Source organism: Phodopus roborovskii, unplaced genomic scaffold, assembly GCF_943737965.1.
Source record: "Phodopus roborovskii unplaced genomic scaffold, PHOROB, whole genome shotgun sequence".
Taxonomy (NCBI): Eukaryota; Metazoa; Chordata; class Mammalia; order Rodentia; family Cricetidae; genus Phodopus; species Phodopus roborovskii.
The window spans coordinates 11,120,291-11,129,375 of record NW_026126541.1 but is presented as its reverse complement, the minus strand read 5'-3'; the positions used below and the strand labels follow the sequence as shown (position 1 = coordinate 11,129,375).

General features: G+C 40.0%; 1 pseudogene; it reads right to left on the bottom strand.

Moving 5' to 3' along the window:
• Positions 1-490: 490 nt before the first annotated feature.
• Positions 491-1,144, bottom strand: LOC127233406 (PRELI domain-containing protein 1, mitochondrial-like; annotated as a pseudogene).
• Between the last annotated feature and the right edge of the window lie 7,941 nt (positions 1,145-9,085).

Sequence of the window (9,085 nt, the reverse complement as noted above, 5' to 3'; positions counted from 1 at the left end):
TTCATGAATTGGTGGCTTCTATCACACACACCTCAGCCTCACTGTTTCAAGCTAGAATGAAGGCTTTGAAAATGTATCACTGTGTTCACCCCAATGCACTCTAGCACTCAGAACAAATAGTGTCTAAAATAACAGAGCTGTGGATTCATAAAAGAGATATGGGATGGATATCAAATATTCCAGTCATGAATGTGGAGTCTCTTTATCATAGTTGAAGATGGATATAATCATGTCCTTCACATCCAGAACAGATTTGCGCTTTATTTCACTTTGTGCCTTACTTCTACCATGGATGACTTCTGCATACTGCTGTGACCCGGGGCATGTCACTGCACCTTTCTGCCCAATGGGGTAAAAGGAGGCTGGGCTCAGCAGACACTGAGCGCATATACTGCAGATGCAGACCAGGACACCACCCTGACCCAGACGGCAAAGAGGGCTGGTGGTTGATTTTTAATAGTCAAGTACAATGAGAAGGGAAAGGAGGGAGCTACACAAACTGCTGCTGCTGCTGCTTGGTGGCGGCCTTGTTGGCCAGGTCCTTAGCCTTCTCCATAGCTGCCAGCGCTGTCTCCTTTGCTTTTTCTTTGGCTTCTTTGGCTGTCTCAACCAGTGTTTTGGAAGGGGCCCCACCTTGTAGATTGGTCAAGTTGTACTCAAAGCCTTTCATTGTCTTGGTCACGTTGCTTTTGAACCGGGCAAGATCAAACTACTGGACAGCTCTGGAGACACCAAATAAGCAAGAGGAGACCCAAGCTTCCCGACGGATTTCAGTCCAGCCGCTGTTGTCAGGGTTCAAGCAGTAAACACATCTTTCCTCCACCACCATCAGCTGGGCGTGGTTGGTGTTCCAGGTGAAGGTGGTCATGGTCTGATTCTGCGGGTCCACAATCGAGTCGTTCAGGATGTAAACCGAGTGGGCAACGTTGACAGGAAACAGTCACTCTGCCCAACGTGGCATCCTGTTGGTCTTGGTCAGGAGTCTCCAGGACAGAAGCTTCTGGTCGGGAGTCACCTCCCGGTGCACGATGTCTTCGGTTAAGGCATGTTTGCTGTAGGGATTTGGGTACCGTTGCCAGAAGGCAGCGAACATTTGGTCCCAGGAACTTCGGAACACGCTCTGGCCCTGGAAATACTTCACCATTGTCTGGACCCGGGCGGGCTCAGCATCCATGCAGCATCAGGGTGAAGAGCCCAGGGGTGGGGGGCACGAGGCTCAGTGCACACCCACCAGGATCTCAGCTTGAGTAGATTTTCATTATTCGTTTTGTTTCTGGTAATCCACTATTTCTGCCTTTGAGATTGAAATATAACTTTGCTATTGTCACTCCACCTCCAGGTAGCTTGGGATCTAATACTGATGTCATTAAGACTGGAGAGACAATAGAAGTCTTGGTTTCCCTTTGATAACTCACATGTTCCATTGTCTCCAGAAACTGTTAAAGTTCCTGTAAATCAGTTGGCTTTCTGGGCTGTGAGAGCCATCCTGGCTTTGTCTCTTTCATCAGGCAGTTTCTGCAAGGGACCACACAAGTTGAGACTGGTTTAATAGGACACCAAGAATGATTACTATTTGAATTTCCTTACTTCCTGGAAACCCAAAGCATAAATTTTATTGAGATAAAAGTCCCGTCAGCCTTGGAATTTTATGATTATCTAGACCTTAATAGATGAATAGCAGTATGGAAATAGATTTTCATCTGTTTTCCCATAGCCTGGGGATGATAAAGTTGGAGTAACCTCAGCATTTTATTTGCTTTTCATGAAGTTTCCCTGTAAGGTTCTTTTACAATGAAGTGACTGAGAGATTCTACATATATTTTAGACCATGCTACAGGTGTAGATGGCCAAGCAAATAGGATTTAAAATCCTCAAATTCTTCTAAGAGGTTATACTTCTGTGTAATTGTCAACCTCATCTCAAATTCTCCTTGGGTGAAAAATGGTATTGCTTCCATCTTATAAAAAGTACAATAATACTTATCTGAAACATCTTCTCGTAAATATTGTACAGTACCAAATTTCTATAGAGCAAATTAATCCCAGGAGACCAGCTCACAGTGTTTCTTAAGCATAGGCTTCAAGCTGAATTTAGTGATATTATTTAATGTATAGAGAAGACTGAAATATGTTAAATCACACAACTTTGTAAAATTTTACTTCTCTTAAGGTACCAAAGAGTGTTCCAACTTAATCCAAAGTAATTTAGACAACCAGTTAGATACAAATTAAATATCTTCAAGGAATAGAAGGGGCCTCTCAGGTTGCAGTTTACAAGGTGCTTTCAGATAGACAAATTCATCTGAGGCTTGTCAAGGCCTCTTGGGGAAGTTTGAGAAAAGAAATGTCTTCCTTCTTAAAGGAGGTCTAGCTGAGTGCCAAGGAGCAAAAATGACTTGATACAAGTTCATGCTTCAAGGTGGTTCAAGTGAGAATATGAATAAGGTTTCACTTGATTTTCTCTCTCTCTCTCTCTCTCTCTCTCTCTGTGTGTGTGTGTGTGTGTGTGAGAGAGAGAGAGAGAGAGAGAGAGGGAGAGAGAGAGAGAGAGTGAGAGAGAGAGTATGCAAATGAAAGTGATTTTATTTGGATCAAAGCAGTAATAGAGATTATATAGTTCTCAAAGAATTTGCTACAAATAATCCTGTGAGTTGTTAAGTAAGGCTTGATATGCAGAGATTTAATTTTCCAACCATATTTTCTCAACACTTATTTTGCTTTGTATGTTAATCCTACAGACTCAAGAGAAAGACCACTGACCCAAATTAAGGCCAAATTAAAGGAAACTTTATTTGGGTACACATTAGAGCCTGGTTAGCAGCTGTGTCCCCTAAAATGGGCTCATGAGACTAACAGGGAGCCAATTTCTCAATTCCCCTTTTCTCAGGGCAAAACTATAGGGTAAGGTATTTTGCATATAAGCATGGTTATTAAGCAAGAAAAGGCAGTTAAAGGAGAAGGGTCTTGGGTTGTAGAACATTTCTCAGAACAGGTGTAACTGTGAGGTTGGTATACAGTACATTTCTATGGTTACTAGGATAGGTACAGCACAGTTCTGAGAAACAGAAATTCATGTTTTATAAAGAGGAACTCAACTTGGTTACAGACTCAAAATGGTTCCTAAGAACAAAATGAAGATGGGCGGCTTTCTCAAATACTCAATAGATATTCCAGCAGGCACTTGTGAATATTGAATTTTATGGTCAGTCTCAGAAGTATCAGCAGGATGATCTTAGCCCAAGAAAGAAATTGGAGTCTTGAAAAACAACTTGAAACTCACAGCGAACTCCACCTAGAGATTTTCACAAGCCATTGCAGGTTTGCATGACCCTATCCACTCCCACTCCATGTGAGATAATTTTGTGTCTAAAGTCAGATCAAAGTTCTGTGGCTTCTAAGCTGCTCAGGTGTAATAGCTTCTTGTTTTGCCAGTGCATTTGCCGTGGTGGCCACAACCCAAGAGTGCTAGCCAGCCCTTCTTCCTCTTTATAAGGGGCCATGCCTGTACCTGAAGCCAAGCCCCTAGGATGTGGCCACCACTGCAAGTTCACTGGCAAAGAAAGATGCTTCTATACTCAAACACTTCCTTTTCTTTGGATTTCCAATGCCTCGTTGTTTCTACATTATTCAGCCAAAGACTTTGTTTGGCACTTCTTGGTAAGCCATCTTTATGCTCCTATAATTTGCTGGAAACTTCATGGATGAGAAGAATGAAGAAACGGTCTTCTTTTCTTTATTATGTTCTTCCTCTTGCTGGTATTCCTTTGGAAGTATTCCTATTACCCTCTAAGGATGCCCCTTTCCTTTGAATCTTTCTGGGATTTAATGACTACTCAATTTTCCAAGATAAGTGCCTTGTGGTTTATCTCCCAAATTATTGAAAATAACTTCAGGACAGAAATAGTTAGTTGAATTATTTTTATAACTGTGACACTACTTTGGATAATGCATGCAAATCAGAAATGCCAGATAATTTTTTTTTACAAAATGCTTGATTTTTTCCCTTCAAACTAATCATCTATAATGAGGATGTAATCATATTTCTCTTGGTGGAGAATATTGTTAATCATACCCAAACAGAAATGTGCAATTTGCTATGTGTGTATATTAGCAAGGGATCACAAATGTAAGAGTCTAAATAACATTTATTGTTCAAAAGGATTGCTTTGAAGAAACATATGTAGGAATTTTATTCTAAAATAATGAGTAGAGGTTGCAGAGATATATCAGTAGTTAATCATTCATATTGCTTTGACAGAGGACTTGATTCCATTCCCAGTACTCACATCTGGTGGTTCACAACCATCTTTAACTCTAGTTCTGGGGACCCAGTGCTATCTGGCCTCTGTGGGAATGTGGAACATGGAATACACACATAAAAGGAAAAACCAACAAAAAAAAACAAACAAACAAAAAACAAAACTAAAATAAGTATCTAGTGTTTACTATTTATTGAGTTCTTGCTATGTGGTGCACACTGTTCTAAATATCTTACTGTGATGGGAATGTCCTCTGTACATATGTTTCTCATATAGGTTGATGGATAAAACAGTGTGGTGAATAGGGCAGCAAGATAATTGAACTATAAGATGAGGAGGATTCTGGGAAATGTAGGAAGAATTATTCAAGATGTAGGCTGTCAGAGGAATAATACTATGTTGGGTATTACCAGGTAAGCCACAGCCTCATGGTAATATATAGACTGATAGAAATGGGTTAATAATTAAGACAGAGCTAGCCAGTAAGAAGCCCAAGCCAATGGCCAACAGTTTAATAATTAATATAAATCTTGTGTGTTTATTTGGCAGCTGAAGAACCAGGCAGGAACTCATAACATTACCTGTCTTAACCCTTGGTACCCTCACAGAAAACAGCCTTTGGAAACTGAATCACAAAGGGGTTGATGGGATGGACTGTAAGAAGGCCATAGTCCATTACCTAAGTGTCTCCAGACTAAGAACTTCTTGAACAGAGATTTTTTAGACCAGTTCTGGTGAATATTAAATGCTTAGTAAATATTTAACTAACCAAAAAATTTAATGAATAACAATATTGCTTGAAATATTTTTGTGGTTCCATGTTGGAAATGTATATATAATTCAAGGTAACCTGTTTTATAATCCATAATACCCTTCCTTTTAATCAAGGGAGAGTATTATCCAGCTTCATGTACCACTCAGTCTTGGAACTTAGCTGCCACAGAATTCTGTGTCATTCCACACAATCAAGCAGTTTTCTCTGGAAGGATATCATTGCACATTCGGATGTCCTATCCTTGACCTTACTAACATGGTTAGACTGGATAATTCTTTGTTTTCCACAGTCTCACTGTGCAGTACAGGATGTTCACTGGCATTTTTAGTGACTGGCTCACCAAATGTCAGCAGCATCATCACAGCCCATAATGGTCACAGCCACAAATACTTACCACTTTTGAGAAAGGTCCAGTACAATGAGATAAGGGACAGAATTACCAAATTCACTGTGAAGTCTGATCACTGTTGTAAACTGTTAAGAAGCTCCATCATTTCAATGAGCCATAAATTTTCCCTGGCAATTCTACCCAAAATTGTCAGGACATTATTTGAGAAAAAAAGAACAGGATCTTCAAAGTGAGTCATACCTTTAACAGAGGACTACTTTAAAGGGAGCTGATGTTCATTGTTATTTAAGTTCCATGAGTGAAGGGTAGGGCATGTCGTCTCAGCCACAGGTGCTACTTCATGGGCAATCTGGCTTATTGGTTGAGAAAGGACTCAACCAAGGTAACTGAGCTCAATCAAGCAAAGGCAGCCTCTCTGGGAGGTTCCATTCCTTGTCTGTCTTCTCCCAGCCTCTGTGTCTGCCCTTCAGTGTGTGGCTGCCAAGGATTCATCCTATTATCCAGACTTGCATTAGTTTCACAGTTCACCTCAGATGCCTCCCTGCCTGTCAGAAAGGATGAGCATCTTTCCCTAAGAGTGGCAGCTGCTGGCCTTTCCAAGACACATCCCCACAATCACCAGTAAAAACACTGACCATCCCCAGCTGTGGAGATGATGAGCTGGTTATGGCAGATTGACCGTGGTGCCACGGCAAACACGCCTCTTCCTTGGCCTTGGCGTCCCCAAATGAAAGGAGCAGACTGCTGAACAGCTCATGGCCCTTAGCTATCAATTTGATTTAGCAACTGCGCTGCCACTCCGACAGCTCTGCAGCCAATTAGTGGCCCCAAGTCATCAGCATTAATTTGTTCACATTTCCCCCTGCAAATTGCTAATTGGTTAAAGTAAGCGGTGGTTGGCTGGACTGCTGGACCGGAAGGAAAGATTGGAGCTGTATCATTTTCTTGCTGAGGATATTTAGATTAAGGGGATGCTAAAGTGCAAACTTCTCTGAACTCCTTGCAACTTAAAATGATCGTTCCGCACAGCAAGATGTTATTAGGTTTGTAAATTATAGATGATATTCTGTTTCTTTTAGGCCAGCGGTTCTCAACCTATGGGTTGTCTAAGACCATCAGAAAACTCATAAATGCATTACAGTTCATAATAGTAGTAAAATTATAGCTATTAAGTAGTAAAAAATGTAATTTTAGGGTTAGGGTATCCACAACATAAGGAACCATATCAAAGGGTTTCAACATTAGAAAGGCTGAGAGCCACTGGTTAAGCTAATCAGTATTTCATTTGTTATAGTTTCTGAAAAGATAAACAGACCAAAACATTATTCTTTCCCTCCTTTTACTCTGATAAGTGAATATTGATATCAGTTATAGTGTTTTATGATGTTGTAAGGCGATTATTCCTCATCACCAAACTGTCTTTCACTTCCCACTTCTCTAATCTTTGCTTTTCTTTCCTTGCTTTGTTTAACAGGGAAACCAGCTTTCATGAACTCTAGCGTACCTGTGGGTGATCATTGACTTTGGATAATCCAAGTCACAGGGAGACTGCAGAGCTTTCCTTGATTGTTCCAATTCCTTCCGGCACCAGTGTACATGTCTGGTACTGACTGCACTACTCCATAGTGATGACCTTGCACTTGAGAAGTCTCCCATGGGCCCAATAGTCATCAGGCACTAGTAAGTATTGCTGCTTTCTGCCATTCATTTTTCACCCCTATATCTACTAATGTATTCCCACAATTGCAGGGCCCTAGGTGCTTTAATGTACTTGGCCATTTTAAATGTGCTCACATGTCTGCTTTCTAAGCTTGCATTAAATTATATTTCTAAAAAAAACCTTATGACTATGTTATTATTTATTTTATGTTCCAGTATTTTCCAAAAAATTCTAAAACTTATTTATTTTGTTCTTTTCATTCAAGTTGTTAGGTATTCAAGCTTTCACTGATAGGCACACTTGGTAAAAAATGGTGAGGCAAATTTTGGTTAAAACTTCCATCACTTCTAATTCTTGTCTCATCCTCCTAAGTTTAGGGGTTACAAACATGTATCATCATGCAAAGCTTCTGTTATACTTACCCGTATTGTCCTTTGCTTAAATTAGTTTTTCTCCCTTAATAGAAAGTAGTTATCTTTCAGGTTCCTATGGGGAATAGGATGCAGTAACTTTTCTATCTGTCTGAATTTTTATATTCAGAAGGTTGTTAACAACATTAGTGATGGAGTTAATAAGTTTTTGCCATAGCCTCGAATGACACTATCTCACCATTCTGTGGTAGGATGAGGGGGTGGGTGAACTCTTTTTGAGAAACAAAATTAACACTTGAAACCAAATTCATGTGTCATGTGCAAGATGAAGATAATAACGATGACCTACATGGGGCTAACCACGTACAAATACTAACACTTCACACCCCTGACATCCCCTATTATGGTTCCTTGGGGATACCTAGAAATATTTATGATAATTCCCCATGTTCTTTCATGGTCCAGTTCTCATAGAAGACCTTCCTTCCCCTTGATCCTCAGGTACTCGGTTTCTTTTCCTATTCTTCATTTCAATTGATGACTTCAGTTTCCAATTGGGGTGAAAATGTAAGCAATAAAAAGAAGGAAGCTGCAGATTCCTGCTACCCTATGTGCACCCGCAGTGCCTAAGATAGTCACTGTTCATTGTTTCTGAGAAAATAGCTAAGTTACGCACTCTGAGGGATAACCCTTCCTCTTCTTCAGATCCTACTCCCTAAAACCAATCTGAGTGAACCATTTCTGATGTCCCTCTAATCTCCCCATCTCCCTTCCCCCTCCTCCTCTTAGAATATTTTCTGATTTCACAATCATTTTATACCTTCATGCTCTAAGGTAGGATGCCTGTGTATTGCATTACCTCTTCAGCTAGCACAACTCCTCTACCATTTCTCAGCCAGCTGTTAAGTTATTTATTGTGTTTTATTTACAACTCATCTTCTCCAATTTAGTGTGAAACCCATTCTTTTGAATAATTAACCCACCCCTATAATTCCACTGAATATATTCTTAAGAAAATTATCAATGTGATTCATGTATCTGAACCCAATAATTAATTATTACAGTTCAGGTTTGACACTGTTGATCACAGTCTCCTGTGTAAAAATACTTTTACACGTGGCTTTGTGTTCTGTACTCTTTCAGATTCTCTTCTGTACCTCAGCATTTCTCTTTAGTTTTGTTCTTCTGAATGTATTTGGCAGTTATGTATTGAGAATATTCCACATCTGAGCTGCTAGGCTATGTTTCTTCTCTGTGAAACTGTTCAAACTTATGGCTGTAAGTACCATATATAAATGTGTGTATGTATATATTTATATTTTCCAAGTTTAGCATAATATATAAATGGCACACTTTCATACACATGGCCACCTGAATGACAGCACAAAAATGTCTAAAAGCCATCTCAAAGTTAATGTACTGAAACATATGTTACAATAAACTATTCTTTCTGTAGTAGTGATAAATGGTGTTCCTAACTGATGTGGAATACCGCTCTTTGTTTGTTTGTTTCTAGACAGGGCTTCTCTGTGTAGCTTTGGAGCCTATCCTGGTACTCACTATATAGTCCAAGCTGGCCTTGAACTCACAAAGGTCTGCCTGCCTCTGCTTCCCAAGTGCTAGGATTAAAGGTGTGCACCTCCACTGCCTAGTGGAATAATGCCCTTGTACA